The following is a 25,842-nucleotide window of genomic DNA, read 5'->3' as shown; positions in this document are numbered from 1 at the left end:
TTTAAGAATCTGTACTCTCACTAGTACAGAATAGCAATGAAGACCACTGCCTGGAGGTCTAAATTTTATCTGGGGAATTAGAGCAGAACAACCATCCACTGAGACATCTCAGTTATAGACAATATAACCTTTTTTTATTCCTTTGCTGTCAAAAAGACGCCCACTTTTCTCAAAGGTGGTATGCTCGGCTTTCAGATGTACCATTTCAAATCTGCAGGCTGTGAGGGTGCATGATGGAAAGTGTCTTTGTGGAAAAAATTCAGATAAAGCAAGCCTCTATTAGCAAAGTGAGTGTTGTGCATGATTCATTGTGTGTTGCTGCTTGTCAAGGAATGGAACACAAAACTTAAAGCTGAGAGAAGAAAATCTTACTTTTTGCAGGAAACTGTCTTGAAGTAAAACCAAAGACTATGCAAATTTTGCTTTGAAGCTCCATTACTGGCAGCAGGAAATCTTTCTAATTTAGGGCCTTAAGCTACTACAGTTAGCAAAGAATTTGTTGCTTGACTATCTTCAGACTGTAGCCTTCCAAATGAAATGACTCTTAATGGTGTCAAAGAATATGAATGTTCATATGGCCATTAGAATTGCAAAGAGAAATTCTGGCCTAAAATTAAGTTAGAAGATACAGGGTAATCTAATGCCGGTTTCCAGCTTCCTAAATTAGTTTAGCCTGAGTTACCCAAACAATTTAAAGTTGCTAAATTGTAGAGGAGGACATTTTGACAAATGTTGTCTGTTATAGACAGACAGTTGGTTTATTCAGACATTAAAAATGGATATGCAGACTCACAAGATCAGAGAAGTTTTTTGAACTCAATAGAGATAAGTCAGTGTCTAGAGTTGTCACAGTTGTTGGCTTAAAGCAGAGGCCTCCAAACTTGACAACTTTAAGACATGTGGACTTCAACTCCCAGAATTCTCCAGCCAGCTGGCTGGAGAATTCTGGGAGTTGAAGTCCACAAGTCTTAAAGTTGCCAAGTTTGGGAACGCCTGGCTTAAAGCAACTGTGTATAATTTTGCTCCTCTTTCCTACCGTTGGTCTAGTTTTTAAATAGAATTTATTGTTGATTACCATTTGAAATATTTGTTTTGCATCCATATAAAACAATGTTTGTTCAAGCCTCAGTAGCTGCAGAAAAGCTCCATTCTTAGCTGCGTGTGTGGGATAATCTAAATTATGTATAAAGTGATTATTCATGCAGTGTTGAAGATAAAAAGTTCTTGCTCTTTTTGTTGCACATATTATGAGAAATGGGGATGCTAAAATTGTGTTATTCAAAATGATTATGCTTATTCTTGTCTTGAATCTTGTATAGACATGTTTTACTGCACGGCTTAATAAATTCAGGGATACCATAATCATTTTGATTAGTCCTGGGGAAATCACTGTACTGAATTTATTATTTTGGATGTATAATTTTTTAATGTGATGATAATGTGTAGCATTTATATAATATTTTGGTGTATTCCAAACATTTCACCAGTATCCTTTTGTCTTATGTGCAATGTGGTTTCTGCAAGGTGACAAGGAGAAGCTTTGGTTATCTTTTATTTTGAACAAAGCTTCATTTAATCAGTTTCTTTCACAAGATTAATTAACTTAAAACAGGAAATACCAACAAATCTCACAAGCTGTTATATTATGAATAAATCTGTGGGTTTATTTTTTAATGAGCCCATGGAGCAGATGAAAGGGGGTTGTTTGATGATGACAGAGATAGCAAGTGACTAGCTTATATTTGGCATGCAAGGAAAAATCAGGCACTATGACAGTTTACATTTTTGTGTTTGGCTGGTATGATTCATCAGCTGTCACATCATTTGCATGTTGGTTATTATGGTGGGCTTTTAGATCCAGAGAAAAAAAAACTTGATTCAGCTTGGATGACTTCATACTGGTCTGGATCTTTCAGATATTGTTCATATTGGTATAAAGATCTTCAGGATTACTTATTAATCAATTTCCAGATTTCTTTGAAATTTGTTGTCTTTTGTAATACATTCTTGTTTTCTATGTGCCTTCCACAGGCCACTTCACATTATTCTTGGTGATATGGAACTACTTTGGGATGTGTAAATAACATGATCATATTGTTGGGGTTTATTGCAGGCACTTTTGGAAGAGCATTGAGGAAGAAGTTGCCAGTTTAGTTGAAAAGGGATCAGTCCCAATAACATTGCTGTTGGAGGTAGCTCTTATGCTATTGAAAACATAGAGTTGGCAACTGTTTCCATTTAGGTCCATTTTCTCACTCTTTAATTGTGTTTGTTTTGATTCATCTTTGCCTTTTTTGTGAATCTGGAAAAAAGACTTTGTGAAAATATGTACAGTATGTACTTTAAGACAGCTTTCCTCTAATACAGTATCCACTTTTCTGTTAAACTCAGGAAATCAGGAGCCAAGGTGGTTCCAGTGAACACAAGCATATTGCTTGCTAACGCTGTCTATAAGGAATCTGAACTAATAACAGTCAAGGCCAATTGGCGGTAAATATGGGTCAGTGGAATTCAAGGTGGGTTGGACTTAGATTTCTTGTGGGCATGAAGATACTCAGGAGTAATGATGCACTTGATCCCTCCGTCAGGCTCAGCCTGTCCTACATCTTCCTCATGTAACATTTTTTATAAGCAAATATTCCTTGTAATGTATTTTGTCTACTATTTCAAATTTCATACAAATTAATGAAAAATGTGAACTATCATCTGCAAAACATCCTAGTCTGCATAAAGTTTGTGCAAGGAAGTTAGATAAATTATCTTGATAGTCAGCTTTTATTATTTAGGTTTATTTGTTTTAATCTTGGGTGTCATGGGTAAAATGGGTATTATTATTTTGACTTTCTCTGCTGCCCAGAATTACTGTGGCAAGATAAATGGCAATGTGAATCATCTAAACAAATACATAAATATGAACATTTAGCTAATTTTTATAATAATTTAGGCCAACTGGAAATTTTTCCTCTTCATACTTATCCTTTGGTTCCTAGTTCTCAACTAAAAAGGAAATGAAAGTTTGTTTTGGGTAGTGAAAACATGTGAAATAATTTGTTTCTTCCTTGAGAAGTGAGGTTAAAGTCCTCCTTCAAAATGCCAGCTTGCCTTTGAGCCAAAAGCTGTTGTCTGACATATTAAGACATTAAACATATAGAAATAATTATTGTGTAATCAGGCAGGACTGCATAATTCTGTCTATCATAGGACTACTTTTGCAACAGTGCAGAATTTCTGAAACTATGAAGTCTTTGTACAGGAGTTGTTTTTATTAGTATACTGCATATAATTTAAACTTTGGTCACAATAGTATAGACTTTGTTCTGTGGTGAAAACAAGCATTTACCTTTAGCTAATTTATCCTGTACTAACAGATTGTAAATCAACATTAATCACTGACTTCGCTTTTTCTTTTACCTTTTTTTGCCTTGGATATTCATTCATAGCAGTAAATTCAATGATCTTGTCTGAACAAACTCAGGTTGTTGTTTTTTTAAAAAAAGACTGGGATGAGGTATTTACAGGGGTAAGTTAAGGATTAAACATTTGCTGTTGATGTTTATTGAGGCTGAATACTAATCCTTTCTTCTTTGTTCCTCACCTTTTCATCAACTTCATAATTCACAACATTGCAGATTTCATTCCATCTGTAAGAATTGCTGTTTAGTAATATAGATCCCATATTTGCAACCGAGCAAAGTTGTTCGGTATATTAAATGGTGATTACTTTCTCATATGAGTGTGATGAATATAATTCCTTCTGGGTAAACACTGTCTGAATCATACAGTAACTCAGCTGAACTGAACTCATCCTAAGCCTATGTAGGTTACCATTTAGTTACTTACCACTCTTGTATTTTATTATTTGCCCAAGTCTTATGAGATCAAATTTTATCCCTTTGGGCGATGGGTTGGCATGCCCAATACCTGACAAGGCTGCCAAGCCTATATTCCTTCTACACAAAAAGGCAGAACATTCTACATGCAAGGTGATTAAACGGAATATCATAGTTGTTAGGAATGATAGTCACCTAACAGTTGGGTTGGAAATATATAAACCTGGATAGTAATTTAATACTGTATCTTTAAGAGAATGCTGTAAGTGTGATTGGCTGAGGTTCCTCCAACGGCCATAAGATGGAGCCAGAAACCTGGTTTGTTCTTCTTGCATTTCCTGTTTTGCCGTTTTGCCTGATCGTCATTCTACTTGGATTGCTGTGAGTCTTGCAACTGTTAGCAAACTTCATTTACTGAACTTTGTTTATGATACTTGACTTTGTTTTTGGATTATCTCTGGACTGATACTAACTGCTTTAACTGTGTATGATTTGGACTGTTTATTGGACTTTGTTTACCTGTTTACTGGAAGTAAAACCTACATTTTTCTATTCAGTGTATTTGTATGCTGGTCGTGTGTTATTCAACATCACTCTCACTACGTTTCCCTGAGTGCACTTATTCTCCTAACGGAGAATACCTCAACAATAGTCATTAAGTGAATCCATTTACTCCAATGGCTGTTGTTTTTGGTTTTGCTGGAAACCAGAAGTAAATGCTGGAACCTAGGGGAAAAACTTTGAAATTTGCAGTCATGTGGCTGCAGGATGTTACAAATGCCTTTTAGTAGTTGCCAAGCACTCAAAATGCAGTTGTGTGAATGCAGGGTGTGTGTGCAGCTATTGTAACTTTGAAATTGGGTAATAAGTATTGTTTGGGAAGGGGATTATATAGTAACTTCAAATAGTCACTAAGGATAGTCATAATTTAAGAACTACCTGTAGTAGCATAGCAGCTGCTTAACAGATATTAGGTGTTGTATACACATGCTAGCCATGTTCTCTGTTTGATAAGTGCTAATGTAGATCAGGGCTGAGCATATATGCATGCTGGTCAAGTTTTACATCCAGTAGCAGACAATGTAGCCAAGGTGTATGTTGATGTCTAGAACAAAGGTTGATAGATCATAAGCTGTCCTAGTCTAACAGGTTCCTGATGAACGTATTCTTTGGAATTCAGCAGCAAATTAGCAAATGGCAACACAATTTTTGTCTGTAGCAACAAGCATAATTGGTCCTTGACGGACTTAACACTTCAAATTTACTCTTTTAAATAAAGCTACTCCATCTCCATTAATTGAACATAGCATCAAAAAAACCTCCTTCAGAGTCATTCACGTGACGCAGTCCCACTTATTTGATCTTGGGTTGCTGAAAGGAGGCAAAATGGGTGATCAACCCCAAGACAGGAAAATGTTATATGACCTGGTGCAGAGAGCAATTCTTTTTCTATATTATTAGATGGATATTAACATGTTCATCACATTTTGAGTGCCAAGATTTTATATCAGCGGTGAACAGCATTCTTTATCCTTGGCTTACTAGCTTATTGTGGAAGCTGTGTCATTCATGAGTTTCATCCTGGTTGAATGAGACAGGTTTCTTTTGCAAACAATGCTACAATTCATTTGAAGGCAAACCTTTGAATATGATTAGATGATTAAATTAAGCAATGAGATTTTTCTTTCTTTTTTTTCTTTTGGCTAAATTGTGTTGCTAATTCTTAGTAAATAGAAATTAATACTTTTCCTTTCATTAGAATGAATACATGAGTTCTTGATAGATAACCCTACTTTCATCAGCAAACAATTGCTCTGGACTAGCTGTGATTTTGCAAAAATAATAGTTATTGAAGTTGATGGAACCTGAATGAACTTGAAAATCTGCTGTTACCATGGTAACTACTAGTGCTTAAGGGGGGGGAGAACAATATAAAAAAGGAAAATATGACTACATAGCACGTATAAGCACTGATTATGTATTTAACAGAACAAAATGAACTTGTATAAACCAACATGATTTTGATTATATTCTTTTTCTCAAGCAATTTTTAGGACATAGACTATGCTATAAAAGAAGACTATATTGCAAATTATTACATGGTTTTGAGGTAAACATCAAATAAGAGTGAAGGAATAATGAAATCTATTTGAAACAAAACAGAGCTGAACTGAATATCCTTGAGTTCTAATTTAATGTTGTCATTTGTGACATCAGAATAAGTCTTTCTTTAAACAACTTCACAAACTACACAGAAGTAAAAAGTGATGTTTAGCAACCAAATCAAGGATATTAACCAGAGTGCAGAAAAGTTGTTTGAGCTAATTAAACATCTTCTCTGAATAAACCAGACAAGTACTTCAACAGAAATTAGCAAGAATGATAGAATGTTCTTTGATTGATGTAAAAATGGATCTGATTTAAGTTTCCTTGGAAGTTAGAAAGCAATTCACTTACAGGTGCTCCTCAGCTTATGACCATAGTTGAGCTTGGACTTAGGATCATAAGTTGTATCAGTCGTTAAGCAGGTCACCACATAACTGCACCCAATTTTATAACCTTTTTTTGCTGTGGTGGTTAAATGAATCATTGTGGTAATTAAGCGAACATGGTGAATTGTATCCATTATGTACAATGGATGTAGAAACCATAAGTAAACACCATTGTCCAACAAAACCAGTTGTAAATCATGATCACATTACTGCAGCATGCTGCAAATAGGCATAAGAATGAGCCACTTGCAGAGCACCTATAATATGATCATGTGATCACGGGGGGGCAGGCATCAAAACTTCAAATGCCAATCACATGTAGCCCTGGGATAGTCAATTGCAACTTTGAACAACCAAGCAACCAAGTAAGTTGAGACTACCTGTAAATTTTAAAAAAATAACCATGTAATTCCTTGCCTCAGGGCGACAGAATGGAGCTGAGAGTTTCCTGGCCGAATGCCCTTCCTGATGCCTAAGCAGAGCTCACAGCAGATATTTTTTCTTTGTGCCCAGAGAGAGAAATATCTGCCACTACTTAGGATTGAATTCACAGACTCCTGGTTTCAAGGCAAGAGTTCTAGGCCATCACACTGCTTCAAAGGAGAGCATTATTTTCCTTCCAGATAACTCTTCTCCCATCCCCCACTTGTATAGGTATGTCTTGGGACATTTGGTTTAGATATTACATTAAAACGTAATAAAATTTCCTTGCTTTTGTTTCATATGAAATTAGGTGTTTTGATTTGCAAACCCATCTTCACCTTTCAAAACTCTGTGGCATTGTATATGAATGCAGTGAATTGTGGGTTATTTAGAAAATCATGGTTAAACAGGACATTTATGTGATGCGTGAACTCAAGAGTCTCTTCTCAAGGCCTGAAGGGATTTGAGGAATAATGCAGAGAAACAGTTTGATAGTGGTTAAGGACCAGGCTAAAAATTCAGGAGACTGAATTCTAGTCCTATTTTAGGCATGAAAGATTGGTGTGATTTTGGGCTAGTCGCTCTTTTTTTCATCCCATGATGTCAGGCCTGAGAGCCAAGAAGGTCAGTCACAATCAGTGGATCAACAACCAATCAATTTTGATCTGAAGAAAGCAGAACCTTCAAGAAAAGAAAAAAAACCTTTCCCTGTTATATTCTCAGTGGAATCAAACTGTTTTATCGAAGCAACAACAAGAATAATTAGTAATCCTCTTAAGAAATGCAATATTTTTCTTTAAACGTTTAGAACTGGTCTTCCATCATTTACACTGTTCTTTGCAGTTAAGCAGGAATCGTGATTTCAGTTCTCATCGTTCATCTCATTTCACTTGTTATTACCATAGCATATTGCTAAGCATTTCTGAATCTATATACAGTATATAAAAGCGAAATACCACTCACGCATCATCACAAAATCTCCAGAACTATAAAGCCTACAAACTTGAAATTTGGCACGTATATTCTTCTTGGCTTCTAGGTGCTCGCTAATTTTTTGAAATGACCATCAGAGCATTAGTATTTTGTATATTATTATTAACTTGCTCTGATGCTAAGGATTTCTACTCCCCCCCCAAAAAAAACACAAGTTGAGGAGAGGAATTTCAGTTTCAGTTATAATTTCACAGCACTAAGCAGCTTTTGTACAGAACAGTTGAGCTAAGCCATGTCCACGCTTCTTGCTGTATCCTTCTTGCTCACACAGCAAATTCTGTTTCAGTTTTCAAAGAGCCCTCAACTCTCCCACACACTGACAGGACACTTGCCAGATGAGTACCGATGGATGCTGGTAGGCAGAGCCCGAATTTTTTTTCTCCTTATTTTCCTCCCCAAAATCTAAGCCCAATCACATAGTTTCATAGTGAAGCATCGGTACCCAGCTATGCTTAAATAAATACGGCACTTAGTTTAGTGAAATGGTTAAGGCATCAGGCTAGAAATTGGCAAATGGTGAAGTCTAGTATTACCTTGGGCCCAAAGTCAGCTATGTAACCTTGATCTAGTTCCTTTCCTTCAGCCCTAGGAAGGTGTCAATGGCAAACCACCTCTGAAAAACCCAGCCAGGAAAATTGCAGGGGTTTGTCTGGGCAGTCATTGAGAATTGGCACCAATGGAATGGAGGAAAAGAAAATCGTTTTTGGTGGAAAGGAGTACAAAAATGTATTTTTTTACTTAAAACCTTGAGAAGGTGAATCCGATTTTGGTAGTGATGAAGAATTGCCTGATTCCTCTTGAAAAATATCCTCTAAACATCACAGCCAAGTAATTGTTTTTACTGGGACCTCAACTGGGTTACTGAGAAATCTTTTTTTTTTTTTTCATATCCACACTGTCCCTATGTTTGTTCAGTTTATCCATATAATGGAAGTTCAGCTGTTTTAGTGGCCTGTGGTAGCATGGAGCCAGGCAGCTAAAGGAAGTGCTGGCTAATCAGCAAGTAATCTGCTTGCAAGCTGCCTTTGTTTGTTTAGAGCAGGACTAGTCAAACTCGCATCGTCACAGCAGCATCACGTGACGTATCGTGACTTTTTCCCTTCGCTAAACCGGGCATGGCCAGCGTGTGATGCATCTGGGCCGCGGGCCGCGAGTTTGACAGCCCTGATTTAGAGTGTCACTTTTAAGCATACCAGATTTGGCTTTCAGACCAGAGGGTTTCACCAGTTATTTTTTATCATATCAGGCTAAGCCATAGAGAAATCTTTGTGTAGTTTTTAAATGACAGTACCGATTCTTTGTGTATTCATGCATACTATTCGCGTACTGATTCCTCTGAGCTCTTAAGAAATTTCATTTTGGCATTTTTGTCTGCAGGCCTGTGGAAGCATTCATTTGGAACATGAGCACGCATAAATTGAAATAGAGATACAGACACATTTTCAATAATCACGTGCACTCTGTGCATACCAAGCTTCACATATTCATTTCAGCAAAAAGGCCGCTAAAATAGCTGTTTCTCTGAGGACATTAGGCATCTTGGGATTTCTTCCCAAATACATTTCTCCCACCCATGTAGAGGATATTTCTGTGGGGTGGGTTCTGTGACCTGATGGATTTGTGTGAATATGTGATAAAATTCTCTTCTCGCTCTGGCAGCATCTCCTTTCCCAGTGGAGTTCAAAATGCCTGCTATCTATACAACCATCTCAGAAGACATGCTCATCTCTTTCAACTTATTTATTTTCAGTGTGGTACTGAATTATGTGGGATTACTTCCCATCTAGTGTAGAATTTACGAACTGTTTCTTGTAAGTCAACATACATGGAATAAAACTTTTAAGTGAATCTGTTTGATTTTTGTGCTTGAAAATTCTGCTTCTGTTCCTTTTCCCATGCTATAACAGTAAAAACACAATCAATTTTGACAAGAGTCAGTTGAAAAATAGGAACGTAGAATGAATGCTGTAAAAATTTTATTGAGCCGCGGTATTTATTTTCATAGATTTGCTATTCCTCTATATTTTTAGGACTGCTGATATAACTATATCTCTTTATACTTGTAAGAGGACCATTGTTAGTTGAATCCCTTATCTAAGATTAGGGTTGTAATGTTTTTAAAGATTTATGGAAATTAACAGGATGTTCATATATATAGTAGAATAGAATAGAATAGAATAGAATAGAATAGAATAGAATAGAATAGAATAGAAGTTGGAAGGGACCTTGGAGGTCTTCTAGTCCAACCCCCTGCTTAGGCAGGAAACTCTATATATAGGGTATATATAGAAATGCTCTCAAAAAGTAATTTTCTGCAGGGGAATACAGACATTAAAATCTGGGCTTTCTATTTTAGAGGATTTCCAGGGGGAAATTGTAAATGAAAAATAGTTCTGGAAAAATAGTTCTGGAAGCTGATGACCATGGTGGAATGAAGAGCCAACAAATAGACCTCTGCACAAAGAAAGGACTTCAGATTGCCCACAAGTGCTCCAGACAGTAACTCCTTATGAGGAGACCACAAGACAGCGGTCACTGGGGATTTACAGCTCTGAGAGATAAGGGAATATAGACATCTTGCTCAAGCCATAATTGGCGTCTTTAAAAGAATACTGCCTTTGCCTACTTTGTTTGATAATCACTTTTGGAAATTGCTTATTAACTGCTTTTCATCTGTTAGAAACCTTTGGTTTTACAGCCCCTGATGAGTTTCCTTTAATCATTAGCAGTAAAAGTTTTAAATATAAATTTAAGGACTTCAAAAAACTTTAGGGAGGGAGTAAACATATTAAAAGATTGATTTTAGAAAGTTGCAAATGGACTAAGGGTCAACATAAATTTTTAATAAGATTTTGGAATTAATTATAAGAATCCTTCCCAGGGGAAAAGGCTTTGCTTTTTGAATTCTTTTTTTTTTTTTAAACATATTAAAATAAAAAATTAAAGATTGGATACTATAGAGCAGTGATCCCCAACCTTTTTTACGCCGCGGCCCGGTATCCCCAACCTTTTTTATGGCGGCCCGGTACCGGCATTAGCTGGCGCCGCATGATGAAAGTGCTCGCACGGCGCAAAAAGTCGCTTTTTCGATGAAAAAAAGCACGGTGCTTCTGATGGGCTGAGCTTTCTACCGGAAAAGCTCACCGGAAGCACTTTTTCATCAAAAAGATGGCGGCGCCCAGTAAGCCAGCGGCCCGGTAGGACTTGTTCCACGGACCGGTACGGTCCGTGGACCGGTGGTTGGGGACCCCTGCTATAGAGAACTGAAGATTACAGTTAAAGGGGAAGAATGTTTAAATTCGATTTACAAATGCAGAATTAAGCAAAATATTTTAACATTCAACATATTGAAGGATATTTTTGAGCAATGGACTCAGGAGTTAATTTTATGTATGTCTGCCTCTATAGATACACTGTGTTTAAAAGATGTCATGGAAGAGGAAAAGTTTTACTTGACAAGATTTGAAAGTAGATTTTAAATTTAGAGATTACATGAATGATGTGAAAAAAGATGTTACACTGGACATAGAAAAGAAACTGGATACTGTCTTAATAAATAAAAAGGATGTACAAGTAAAGGAATTTATATTTTTCAGAATATTGGAAGCTACTTTTTTACATTTTTTTCTATTTTTTTACATATTTTTCTTAAACTTCTTGTTTTTTCTTTTCTTTCTCCCCCCCCCCCTTTTTGTATGGTTTTAATTTAACAACAATTATATATAGGAAAAAGAGATGATGCAAATTTGACAGCACTTAATTGATCAAAAGAAAACAAAATATTTAGACAGTTTTCTCATTGTGTTTGTTCATTTTGGATTCTTTCCCTGAACATATGTGCAGGATATCTTCAATTGTTCCATTGTTTGTTTAATCTGTGAGTTACACTGTAAGTATTGTCATTTCATATTTTTATACGAAAAAGCAGCAAAGAAATGTTTGTCTTTTCATGTCAGTATATTGACATTTACAAAACCACATAAATGTACAGTGCTTCCCCGAAAATAAGGTCCTGTCTTATATTTATTTTGCCACCAAAAAAGGTACCAGGTCTTATTTTCAGGGGATATCATCCACTGACTAACCTCCCTTGCATGCATCACCCCTGGCTTCCTTTTCATTGTCAGAGGCCTTCAGGAACTTCTTTTTCTGTGGCCAGCAAGGCTTTCCTGAAGGCCTCTGCAGCTAATAACAGAGCTCCGGATCGATCCGGAGCTTTGTTCTCAGCTACAGAGGCCTTCAAGAAAGCCTTGCCAGCCTTGCCAGCCTTGCCAACTGCAGAAGAAATGGGCCAGCAAGGGTGTGCGAGGCTTGGCTACAACTGTCCAAAGATAAGTAGTAGGGCAACTCCACCCCACCCCCCAATCCCCTTCCTAGCTTAAATTTACCAATGCACTCTGGAGTGGGTGGGATCTGAATTAGGGCTTATTTTGGAAGTAGGGCTTATATTGGGCACGTGTAAAAAAAATCAATCTAGGACTTACTTTCAGGGTAGGTTGTATTTTCGGAGAAACAGGGTATGTGAAACAAATAAAGGAATAACATATTAAATAAAGTGCAATCTAGATTGTTTGTATATTTTGTGCCTGAACTGGAATTCCAGTCCTTCTTAAAACATTGAATGTTGCAGTTCATGTGCTATCTTATAATTCAGCCATACCAACTTAGTGGGTTGTAGCTGCCTAAGAGAGCATGACTTAAATGCAGAAAGTATTATCAGACAACGGATAAATGTTAAGTTTAATATTAATGGTAGAGGAGACAGAAATAACTAGTGTTAAAGGCTTATGCCAATGCATATATTTTCAAAGCCATTTAAAAAATTAAATGTACTTTACCTCTAAAAATTTACCCAAACAACAGAAGAGGCTGAGTATAATAATTTTTTTAAAAAAAAACAACCCAACCCTCAAGCTGTTTTCTGAAGGAGAAATAGAAAAATTGATTCCCTTTTTCTGTCAAAGAAATGCCCTTTTCTTTGAAAAGTCTTCTACCTGGAAAATGTGAAGTGTGAATGTATATAATTTGGTAAAGCAAAGTGTGTGGCTTTGTTCTAAGGGCAGTTAAGTTGGAGTCTGCTGTGTCTGAATATTTGGAAATTGCATACTGTAACTTTATGGGTAATCATTTCACAAATTGCTAAGTCTCATTTTTGCTTTTAAGAAGTAATTTATTCGCCTTTGAACTCAAGAAGTTATTCTGGGAAGGAAGCACTTAAGTATAAAGGTCACACAAATACATTCTGTAAACCTTTTATTCATCTACTGAATTGTACATTACCATAATATTTATTATTTTAATGCTCCCTTTATTTCTTGACTTACAGTATCACATAATACTCATCAGCAACATATGCTGGGAATGTTATCATGCAGTCTGTTTGGACAGCCCAATATTTATTATTTCAGCTTTCTTTTCTAGTCTATTATTGGAAATGGGTATATTAACATTGGGTTGAAAGTATTACTTTTCAGCTATTTCAGTTGATGATGATTTGTTTCCTATAGATTAACTTCTTTGACATTTACACAGTGAATTTAATTTGGACTGTTGTAGAATATTCTGACATTCATTCTCCTCCATCCGCTCCGAAAATGGCGTTTACTGTTTACTCTATTGCACAGGTTAGAAAATTGATGCCAGAACCTTTCAGGTTAGGTTAAGGCTGAGCAGGTTTTCTCTTAACCAGTTTGCTAATTTTTCTAATTAGTTTTAAACTTCAGTTAAGAGAGAGTCTTGAGTTATCATAATTATAGAGACAAATGTAAAGCTCAATTGCAATAAATACTGAGAACATCTGAAAAAAAATGTGTCAGAAGCAAGGAAGCCCAATGATAGATCAAGTATTTGGCACTTAGTAGGTTCATTGTCCCATGATAGAATATCTGTCTTGGTAGTTGCCAGTGATTCCAAGTTGGTATAGAAAAAGCCCTTTCCTAAATGCTCCTAAAATAAAAATTTTGGACTAGATCTGATTCATCATAAGATAGTTTTCAATGGTCCGAAGAATTGGATGAAAGATCCTGTTGTGCTCGTGTTGTCTAAAAAAAAATGTACTTATATCATCATCTGTAATATGTCAGTTTTTTAAAATGCCAGTTCTGATTTGGATTTTTTTTTATCCTGCTCTTGGTAATAAAATATGAGTGAGAATCTATTGATTAGTTGGAGATAGGAACATGATACATTGCTGTGGGAGTTGCTTTTGCTTCAACAAAGTGTGTTTTGAGAGCTTGATGGAATTGTTTACCAAACCACATGGAGCCAAATACATTGTTCTCCAGGTACAATGAGCATTTAGACACCAGTCAAAAGCAAAATTGAATTGGTCCAATTGCTTAGAATTGCCATTAAATATATAATATGTATGTTTACTGAGTATGTTCAAAACAGCACTATTCAGTTAGCATAATGCTATGTTTCACATAATGCTTAGCATTCACTTAAGAGAACTGGTTATGAATGCAAAAGAGGCTTTTTAGCAATATTTTCCCTTTTGTTATGCTTGCACATTACCTTGCTCTTTAAGAAGTTTGTCTCTAAAATACATTTGCAAGATTTATTATCGCACAGACATCCAATTTAATCTGATTTCTTTCTTAATTTTCAGTTGGCTCATCCTCAGGTCCTGGATTTTTCAACGTCCCCTGCAGAGGTGGTATTGAGCATGGTAGCGGAAATTTTGAGTAGTCCGGAGAATCGGAAAATACCACCTCTGACTGGAGATTTTACAGTATCCTTCCCCTGCCATGCCCACCAAGCCATGCCCACAGAACTGGTAGTAAAAAAAATTGAATCCTACCACTGGTCCCCTGGGACAGGGTGATTTGGGAATCCTACTTGTTTATGTTTGTGGTACAGTCCTTTGTAGTCAGAGAAGCAGGGGGCTGACTCATGAGTAACAACAGCAAACACAGGAATCCAAAACTGCAGGAAACTTGCTGCAGTTTATTCCTCCCAGACTCTTAAGCATCCGGGATCAAGGGTTGAAAACAAAATAGTATCTTTGGGGTGCCAGCAATTCAAACTAAGCATACAAAAGACAAAATTCTCAAAATATCATACCAAGGGAGAAAAATGGGACAGATATTGCCTTCTTGTGAAGAGTCTGGCTCCTTTTTCTTTCATAAGGAAAATCTGGTAGAGGAACCAAATCTATTTAGTGCCTGACCAATGAGTCTGGACCCAATTGGGCAGCATAGATGAGTGGGGGAGCCTTTACAGGCCTGGACAAGAAAATTACCAGCACTTCCTCTTTGTCATCCTTCTTTGGTATCTGCCATCTTCATCCACCTTCTTCTCCAACCTCCACACCTGCTCTTTTGGCAGAGCAGCCTTTAAGACAAGGGTCCCCAAACTTGGCAACTTTAAGACTTGTGGACTTCAAGTCCCAGAATTCCTGAGCTAACATGACTGGAGGAGGAATTCTGGGAGTTGAAGTCCACAAGTCTTACAGTTGCCAAGTTTGGAGACCTCTGCTTTAAGCTAACCACTGTCTAGAGGCCCTTGCAGTCAGGAACTGTGGCTTACTTAAAAGGAGCTTGGTGTTTTCCCTTCACTACAATGTTGTTTCTTTTCCTCACTAAATAACTGTGTGAAATTGCAAATGGTAGATACGAATGGTCCTTGAAGTTCCTGTTGTCCTAGCATTCCCATAAACATGGGATCATGATCCAGCACTCGTCTACCAATTCACACTTATAATGGTTATGATTGCCAGCTTCTATCAAGCAAAGTCAGTGTAGAAGCCAATAGATCAAATTGTAAATTGCTTGACTAAATCTCTCCCACTTGCACAACTCCCCAGACTCCAGCGCTTGTGCTTGTGTAGTTCTTTACCGGCTACCTACACACCCTCATTAAGCCTTGTGCTCACATTACAACTTCCTGGCCACTCATGCACCCTCCCCCATCCATCAGCAGCTACCCTATGTCTTGCTGCACGCATGCCAGACCTCCTTGGCCACTTGTGCACCTCCCCGGGCCCTGGCTGACTCTTTCTCATCCACCAGCAGCATCCATACCAACCAATGCTGTGCTTGTGCCACACCTCCTTGGCCCTTTGTATATCCCCTTGCTCCCTCTCCCACTTGGCAGCATCCATTTACCTGCTTGCTGATCTGCTTGCAAGCCATTTGGCGACTTCCTGCCAGCTTCCCCACTGACTTTGGTTGTCGGAAGTCAGCAGGAAATTGTGAGGAGTTGCACAAGAGGTAGATGCACTACATCTAAAGCATGCTATGCTATGGAAAGATGTATTAATATTTAAATTATATCAGGAATTAAATAGTTGTGCAAATATGTGTTTGAGTATGCTTCTGAAACCTTGGGGCTAAATACTATTGGAAAAATCCAAAATAATTATTCCAAAGATATAGTGCTTGATGCCTGAAAGTTTTGGATATTATTATATTGTGGACCAAACGTTGTATCTATCATATTCAAATTTATATGGTATTTCTTGGTCTTCTAACGATGTTTGTGATTTTTTTTAAACTCTTGTTTTTATTTACATAGTGAACAGCTGTCACCAGGGAGTAATGTTAGGAATTTGGTTTCACATTTTTTACATCTTCTCTTCTATCTAAATGGGAGATACCTCGGTGGCGCAGTGGTTAGAGTGCAGTACTGCAAGCTACTCCTACTGCAGTTTGGCAGGTTGAATCCCACCAGACTCAAGGTTGACTCAGCCTTCCATCCTTCTGAGGTGGGTAAAATGAGGACCCAGATTGTTGGGGGCAATATGCTGACTCTGTAAACCGCTTTGAGAGGGCCGTAAAGCATTATAAGCGGTATATGCTATTGCTATTGCTATACTTAGTACATCTTGAGCCTTTAAAATCAGAAAGGCAGATAATCATCTGTTTATAAAATATTATCTGCCTTTTGCTGCTGTTCTTGAACATATTGTTATAAAAGCAAAATCTTGAAATGTATACATTTACACAGGCGTCAATGCAAATAATTGTTTTGGACTATAGCCCAGTTAGACTATTCTATCTTTTTTCTTTCTACAACTTTTTGTTCTTCTATCTATTTCTTTCATTTCCTAGTCAAATTTCTGCAGTTATCCGCCTTTCTGATCATTTAATTCTAAGTTGAAACGCCCAAGTTGAAACGCTTGCTAACACCCAAGTTGAAACACTTACTAACAGATATCACAGTCTGATAACTACTATGCATTGTATGTATGATTGTATGTAGCTTGCTAAGCAGCTATTTGAAACTATTCCTCGCCTGAAACTTATGAAACAAAGTAAGACTCTGTTGAGATTTAACTATGCCTGATTGCAAAGCCACAGTGCAGATGGCAATATTTCAAAGACTTGTGCTTTCTTTCTTGTAGCATTACCAGGGGTGGGATTCAACCAGTGTTACTACCGGTTCGGTGACTACGTTTTGCTGCGCACTCGTGTAAAACAACCATAGACTGTGCTGCCCGGACAGCTGAAAAGCGCTGCGCGCAGGTGCGCAGCATTTGAAAAGCCTCTTTTTTCCTGCTTTTTCAACCTCAGCTGTGCCGCGCAAAGGAGCTGAGGTTGAAAAAGCAGGAAATAAAGGACAGGTAAGAGCCTGGGCGGGCAGGTGGGCCAAACAGCAGCAAACACAGAACCAGTTTGGTGTCTGCTGCTCTTCAGAGCTACCAGCTCTATAGAATCAGACAGAACCGGTAGCATCCCACCCCTGAGCATTACAGTTTTATAGCTGTACCTGAGTATTTGTGAATTGGTACATTTTTCTACTAAATAGAAAAGAGTAAGGAAGGAGGTTTGCGAAAGGGGGACTATATGATCCAGTTGTGTTGCTTTCTGTTCTCAAGATCAAATGAATTTTGGAAATATTATGATACTGTGTTTTTATTTTAAATTTAGTAGTGAAAGAGTATTTCTTCCACTTATAATGAGTATTTCTTCCACTTAATATCAAACACCTGTTTTTGTTGAGATTCATTAAGAAAATTAAGTTTTTCTGGTCTCAAGCAAGAGGATATTTTGGGTTTTTTAAAAATTAACACATAAACAGGAGCAGAGATATATAAAATACACATGTCAATTACTACAAATAAAAAAAAGAAAATAGTACAATCTACATTTTTCATCTAGATTGCAAGTACTCATGTAGGACATGAATATGGAAATGTTTTTAAAGTGAATATAATTGGAATAAAGATTTTTGGCTTGAGTGTCAATCAAATATAGAAATGTATTTTTATGTTTGTATTTTCTAATTTCTATTGTTCTCAAATCAAGTAAGGCCACTATGTCAAAGGAGATAGTTTGTTTTCATGTTAAATTGAACTTGGTTTAACTTTAGAACACTGTAGGTTCCTTAGAAAAATAGGAGACTTATGGAGTTTCTCGGTTTGTCGGCTGCGGCGGTAGGGATTCGCGGCTGTGCGATCCCTGCCGCGCTAGTCGCTTTTTGGGGCTCCGATCCGAAAGGGTGCGGAGCAAGGCTGCCCTGCAGGGGCAGCTGAAGGTAGGGGATCCGGAAAGGGTTTGGGGTATTGCAGACCCCTCCTGGCCGGCAGAACCTCCTTTTACCAAGACGGCGTAGCGGCGGTCTGTAATGGCCGCCACAAAGAAGCCGGCAGCTGGGCAAGTATGCGCAGGAGGAAGAGGAGAAAGTTTTTAAAAGTGAAAGTCTTCTTGGTCGATCCAGGACTCTGAGATATATTTAATTTAATTCCTGGAAGTGATGGCTTTTTGGATGATTCTTTCCATAAGAGAAAGTAAGCGGCAATTCTGAGGTGCTGAAAGGAAAGTTTACTCTCCCTCCCGACGGAATTAACAAACGGATATTGAGAAACCTGTTTTTTTTTCAGGTAAAACTAGCTTTATGGGATAAGTCGGAAGGGAGAGGACAAAAAATATATTTATCTGGCTGGATTTTGTTGGAGGAGATGCCTTAAGGATTTGGAGACAGAAATTTTTTTAATAAGGCTTCAAAACACAGATTTGGATTTTCTTTTTTCCTTTGTCTGATACTACCCTGGAAGAGAAAGTGGGAATTTTGGCTTGGCTTGGATTGATTGAGGATTGTGGACTTTGGGATTGTCTTACTTTTCTTTTGGAATATTTTGGTTGGAGTAAGAAGAAAGAGGGAAAAAGAAAAGAAAAGATTTATAATGGCTTTCTCCTTGAGGAACTGAGGGATGAATATGAGCAAACAAAAGCAGCCTGTAAAGATGGTATGGAAAAAGCTTTTCTATTTTTAGAAATGGCGCTGGTTAACTATGAACAGACAATGCGACAGATGGAATTACAACAAGAAGAAGACGAAGACACCATCTTTAATGAATCCCAAAATTTACCTAAGGAAGAAGGAAGGAAGAAAGCGAGGAAAATGAAGGACTTAAGATCTAAAAAAACATTTAAGAAAGAGAAAAATATGATGCAAAATAAATATAATGATAGCAAACAAGAGAAAAAGGAATACAACAGAGAAGGGATGCCAGCAAGACAGAGGTTAGAAGAAGGGGGTAGGAAGATCGGGTGGGGGAAGAAAGAAAGGGGAAAGGCGGAGAAAAGCCACAAAGTTTTAAAATTGGATGGGAAAAGAATCTTTTCAGGGATAAAGGGTAAAGTATAAATTTTCTTAAAAAGATTTTGCAAGGTACATAAGACGGTATTGTAATATTTGTATTAGAAATAGAAAATTAGAATGGTTTAAGAGTTAATAAGAAGTTAAAATGTTGAAATGTTTAATAATGATTGATTTTTAAAATGTAATAAAATATTGAAGGGAAAGGCAATTAGAATGTTATAAGATTTATTATTTAGATTTATTATTTAACTACGTATTTAGGAGGATACTATGTATTTAAACATTTCTGATTTATTACTCTGTTTTTATTGTTATTAAAAGTAAAAATTAATTGATAGAATGTACCAAGCAGAATCAGATTGGATATTAGGTGTCATTTTAAATGTTAATCTAATATTTAGGGAGAGGATAGAAAGGCATCATACTCTGATTAGAGATTTCAGGAGAAATTCTTTTTTTTCAGTATAAGGAATGAGATAGAGTGATAATAAAGGATGGGCAAAAGATACAAATATAATGATTTAAATTAAGATGGATTGAATAAGATAGAATTATGAAGAGTGAAATGTGTGAGAAGTATATATAGAAGATACAGAATGGTAAATAAAATAGGTAATGATCTGTAAGATGAGCATGAATATAATTAAAGCCCATATAAAGAGAGGTACCGGGGCCAAGTTACTTTACTAAAAGATTTTTATATGTCTGTTTGTGTCTGTTTATGTTTTTGAGAAGTATTGGTGAAACCTTTTAGAAGCATAGAAAGAAAATGACGATAATCAAGTCAGAAAGAAATAGAGGACGAGATGTTTTTATGTTCATTTAGAAATGGTTTAAAATAGAATTGTATTGTATAAGATAAGGTTTTATCTGACTTGTAAAATTTATAATGGAAAAAGGTTCAAATATGTAATGGTTGATGATGATTTGTTTGTTTTTGAAATTAATAAAACTTGTTTAAAAAAGAAAAAGAAAAATAGGAGACTTATGGAACAATTTTGCATTGAATTACTCTAATGCAATGGAGAGAATGAATTAATGGGAGAATGAATGAATGTGTGATCAAAGATTGCAGATAATTATATATAGTGCTAGTGTATAAACTCATGTTAGTTATAATATTATCTTGTAGACTTAACTTGTAAGGAAGCAAGTTAATTGGGTGATATATTGCAGGTTTTCATTAAAATAAATATATCTCAGCTTACTGCTTCTCTATTTTTTTCTTGAGATGTCTTTCAATACCAAAATAAATTTAACATTATAAATAATGTTAATACAGAGAACCATTAGATATGTTAAGTTTATTTATTGCTGTGTGATTTAATTATTTAGTTTAGATCAAGATTATTGATCAGTTGAAAAACCTTTAATTGATTAACAGGCTTTATATGAAGAATGTGCTGAATGTGCTGGACTTTGGCTATTATGAGGTGCTTATAGCCTTCAATTATAAGGCTAAAAAGTGCTTAGCATTGGCTCCCTAAGAGACTAATAAAAAGAAAATACATTTTCTGTGTTCAGTCTGTGGGCCTTGAGTTTGACACCCCTGAAGTAGGGTATACATTGACCTGAAAAAAATGTATCACCAGAATAATTGAAATGATAAAAACTGCAAAGCAAGAAGCTTCAGGGGTAAAAAAAACCTAGCAGCATCAAACAGTGATAAAAAGATGCTACAAATACTTCATTAAATCTCGGCATTGTTTTGCAGAGCAAGTATATTATCATTAATTTTTATAAAAATATTACATGAATTATTTACCGAGAGACGATCAACTGTAAGTCTTGAATTATTAAAAATCAACTATAATCTCCTGAGTGAGGCGTGCTGCATTCTAAGGAATTATGGTTCTCTCATCTTTGATAGCTCTCAAATTTCCTAAACTTTTTATAAGTCTTTGGCTTGTTTGAGAGCACTTGCTATATTAACATGCATTTCTAGAGGGTTTTCAAACAGAAGCACAAACACTTGGTTGTGCAATTTTCTTCCAAGATAAGCAAACTTTCCTTTCTTATAGCATTGTCAGCAAGAGATGCTCATCTGATTGAAAACGCTGTAAAGTAGAACTAAATTTGACTCTCATCAAAGCAGAGTTGTGTTACATAAGCTTGTATTTTAAGCCAGCATGCTGTCTGGAAAAAAAACTTAAATCGAGAGTACATTAGATCACTTGTTTTCTATAGCAATTATCCTTGAAGTAAATTGAGTGGTTTACTTTCAGTAATGTTGGACAAAGTTATAAATAGAACTTCATTAGTTACTACTAATGGATATGCGAAGTGCTACTTTCATGCTGTTTGAAGACTCTAAATTGACATCTTCATTTTGATAGGGTTCTCTATAAAATGTAGCACTCTTGAAACAGTAGCTTTATTTTTAATAAATATTTTTTCCTCATCTTGTTAATAAAGACCATGTTAACAGCAGGGAGAAAGTAAATGACAGTGCATATAGAGAAGGGAATTGATTATATCCCAAATGCAAGCAGTTCTACTAAGTAAATTGAAAAAAAGAGAGAAATTTTTCCATTATTCTTCAGTAGATGGCAATTTTACATGTTATGAGCAACTGTAGCCATCTGCCATTTTCAGAATGAGATATAATTTTTCCCCCTTTTGGCTTGTTGACAGAAACTTAAACTCACCAGGAATGTTACTTGAAAGAGCTTAGGGTCCCCCACCCCCATCTTGTAATTGCAGTCTGTAAAAAATGAAGGTAAAAAAAGTGAAAGATAATTATTTCTGTCTTATTGCATCAGGAGAACAGCTGCCAGTATTCTTTGTTGTGGATGCTTATTCCCTTTTGGGGACTGTGACCAGTTTGTATCAGATTTTGCAGTTTAGATTGCTGAGATTTGCCATAGTCTTGATTCTCCAGAAATTTGGTGACTGTAGGAGTCTGATAGAGTGACTTGTTATGAGTTTAGAGTAGTTGTGTTCCCACAAGCTTGCAGAGAGTCCAGCCCCTGCTAAATCCCATGTCCTTTATCTGGCACCAAGGTAGCGTTGAACTTTAATTTACCAGATTTTTGTATATAGGCTTGAATAAATCATCTATGCTGCAACCTTACAAATGGTACTGATCCTTTGCATCTGGCCACTAGTGACTGGGCAATGTGTGATCATGTTATTTGGGACTTCATTGACTTAGACTTTGATGCAGATAAAGAGAGTGGAATTATCTCTGTTACCTTGGGCTGAACCATACGTTTTCTAGGCCTGAAGAAGACTTAACTACATGGATCCAGAAAACTATTATGGCCTCACTTCAGGAGAGAATGATGTTGATAGTTATGAAAATAGTATTCAGTATCACTGAGTCTGATATTCTTCAAGACTGTCTGCAAGAGCTGGAGATTAGAGAAAATATTTTACTGTAGATTTGGAATGTTTTACAGTAGACCCACCCTGGAGGAAGGAGAGGCTGACCTGGAGACCATTCCTTTGTGGGTTTCCTTGGAATTTGGTTCTCTCCCCCCGCTTTTTTAACTTTACATGAAACCATTGCAATTCATCTCTAATCATGGGACAGAAATGGGATTGGTTACTCTAGTGACCTTTACAAGGACTAGGACTTAAATGGGAGGCATCTAGGACCAGGACATAAATGGGAGGAAACCCTCTTGGTTCTATTAATACCCTTTAGGGCATTCAATACTATCAGCTATGATATACTACTCAAGGCTCAAAAGTAGTATCTGCAGTTGGGAAAAGAGGAAGCTCTTTTACAGTGCTTCTCTTACTGCATAAATGGATAGTTTCAGTCAGTAGTCATGATAACCTTCTGTTTGGACTACTACAATACACTGAGGCTACCTTTAGAGAGTTATAATTGGTGCAAGATACAATGATGTGAGCTGCTGATGGTGTAACTCTGCTATTGAGGATGAACATTGATTTTGAGATCAGTACGAAGCAAATTGCATCTGTCCAACCATCTACTCCTCCATCCATTCCATACCCTGTAGATAATTGCAATGAATACAGTTTTCAGGTTATCAAAATAAGTGTATCTGTGTCTTTCTGACTCAGAGTCAGACTTTACTAATCCACATTGCCTGAGGTAATTACAGTTTTAGTTCAGTATATCAGGAGGTAGGAAAGTTGGAGAAGACTCTTGGCTCAGTTGGGACCATTTCAGTAGGAGAAACAGTGCATGCCGTCTCCCACTGGGAAATTTACTTAGCAGTTACTTAGCAACCTCACTGAAAAAAAACATCAGTAAGGTGTAGCATTAATACTATATAGTTAAAAATATATCAAAAGGCTTTAATTTTAGGCAACATGCTAGACTTTTAGTCTTCCACTCTGTTTCTGTTGTAGAAGAAATTTCTGGGTTCTCAGTTGATTTACATAAACACTATGCTATTGTTTCCTAATAAAGATGAAGAATGCAGATCTTGGCCCTTAGTAGGGTAAAAATGGTTGGCACACAATGAGAATGCAGATTCCCCATAATAATTTAAGATATTATGCAGAAATCTTATAGCGGTTAGTAATACTACACAGACTTTCCAAATCTTGTATTCTGATTAGCTTTTACATTTAAAGTTCATAACTGACCATTAAAAGGAAATAGTGGTATCTCTATTTTTGCACAAAGCGCTCAAACTGTACAGGAGGAAAGTAGCTTTGAATAATGCTTCACATTTGAAATGGTTCAGTGGCTTCTTTTCGTTGCCTTTTTTTCACTTGGCATATTTTTTTGCTTACATAGGAGGTTGAAATTTTACAAAAGTTTTTGTAATCTAGAATTCTTTTAGTCCTAAGGGAAGAAAAGAGATTGCAATATTAATTTTCGTATTTCATGTAGAATTTTAAAGGTATTTATATATTACCATACTGCTTATTGTAGTTGACAATATAACAAATACGTTGAATAGTATGTTTGTTTAAAATAAAATTCAACCTAAATAAAAGTCTTCTTCTCTTCCTGCCATGTAAGTGGACATGTTTTAGAGAGGTTTATGCTTTCACTTCAGTGGATAAATGAAGATGAAACTCCCTAAGTAATTTCAACGGGCAAATAATTCAATGAGGAGCTTTGCACCACACTGGAATGCATAAAAAGCATCTGTCTTCATGCCACTGAAGCTGCTTTTCCAGCTGTTTCTGTATATGTCTTTTCATATAGCTATTTGACATGCATGTATGCGCACAGCCATTTGGCTTCATGTTTATTCCAGTGTCTAGAAAATGATGCAGTAGCTTTAATGATTCAAGAAGTGTTTTTTATGAAGTGCATTTTGTAAAGAATCTCTTGTAAAGAATTACAGAGCTTTGTTAATAATTCATCTAAATATATTAATGATGAAAGTATTATTTTGGAGAAAATTAACCATAAGTCCTCATCAGAAATATGATTTGTCGTGTTTGGGGCCTTTGTCCCTCGTTCCCTCCCTCTTTTATTCTACTTTTTTAAAAAAACCTTGAAAATATTGTTTTGTTAATCTTTCTGAGAAAGTAGCAGCTATTGATTTTCAGTGGAAAACTAGTGATGCCACCCATCTATATAGAGGTGATAAAATTTCTCCTTCCTTTTCCAAGGATTTTCTGAAGTGGAAAGGTATATATATACATATATATGGTATTCAGTTTTGTTCGGGTATTTTCCCACGTCATTATAGTTGTGCTTTTAAAGTTGTAGCAACGTTTCGGCAGAATCTCATCTGCCATCATCTGCCATCATTTCTGTATTGTGTTCGTCTGTGAGTCAGACTTTCACAGCCGTTTCTGTTTTAAATTTGGTGCTAGCCTATGCTGTGCCAGAATGTTTTTTTCTTCATCCTGATTGGTTGAGAGTCTTGATCTGTGTTTATTGGTCTTGGAGTTTGCTGTGTTCTGCTTGATTGGTGTTTCTAATATTTTCTGTCTGTTTTTGGCTTTTTTGTATCTTGATTGGCTGGCAACATTGTGTTACTTTATTGGAGGCCTTTAGTGCAGCTTGGCTCCGGTAAACGGACGGCTATCGCTTGTTAGGAAGCTGCACTAAAGGCCTCCATGTAGCCTAACACATATATTCATATGTATGTATGTATGTATGTACATGTGTAGTATATGTGTGTGTGTATATATATATTTGCGGTGTGTGTGGCTGATTATTTTGGGTTTGATTTGGGATAGGTATGTTAGTTAATGATAATTTATATTGTCTGATTTTGTAATTTTCATAGTTTATCTCATTTTGATTTTTTTTTAGGCCTGTTATAGACTTAAGACGGAACCTTTAAAAATATGCAGAACAGCTTCCAGTAACAAATTAAATACACCAGGTATGACTTAAAGTTGATATTTCTGTTCAAGAATAAGCAAATGCTCAGTTTTAATGAAATGCTTGTATTCACAAATTGTAAAGGAAGCTAAGAGATTTCCATTTAGAAGTGTCAATTATTTAGAGTACTGAAAAGGAACCCCCCTCACCAAATCTCCCTACTAAAATTTCCCTTCTGAAGTACCAAGGAAACCTCTAGCTAATTGATTTCAAGCATTTAATTAATAACTATTTATGGCACAAAGTAGAGTTAGTGAGAGTTTATGGCTGTGAAAGAATACAG

General features: G+C 36.4%; 1 protein-coding gene across 7 annotated transcripts in view; it reads left to right on the top strand.

Moving 5' to 3' along the window:
• Nucleotides 1-25,842, top strand: part of PIGK (phosphatidylinositol glycan anchor biosynthesis class K) — a 131,124-nt gene that overhangs the window by 39,226 nt on the left and 66,056 nt on the right. The gene's annotated exons all lie outside the window — the stretch shown is intronic.

This window comes from Notechis scutatus, chromosome 3 (assembly GCF_049901735.1).
Source record: "Notechis scutatus isolate UNSWTSFEM ecotype Mainland chromosome 3, rNotScu1.2, whole genome shotgun sequence".
Taxonomy (NCBI): Eukaryota; Metazoa; Chordata; class Lepidosauria; order Squamata; family Elapidae; genus Notechis; species Notechis scutatus.
Note: the sequence above shows the minus strand (reverse complement) of the source record. Positions and strands in the feature narration are given on the sequence as shown.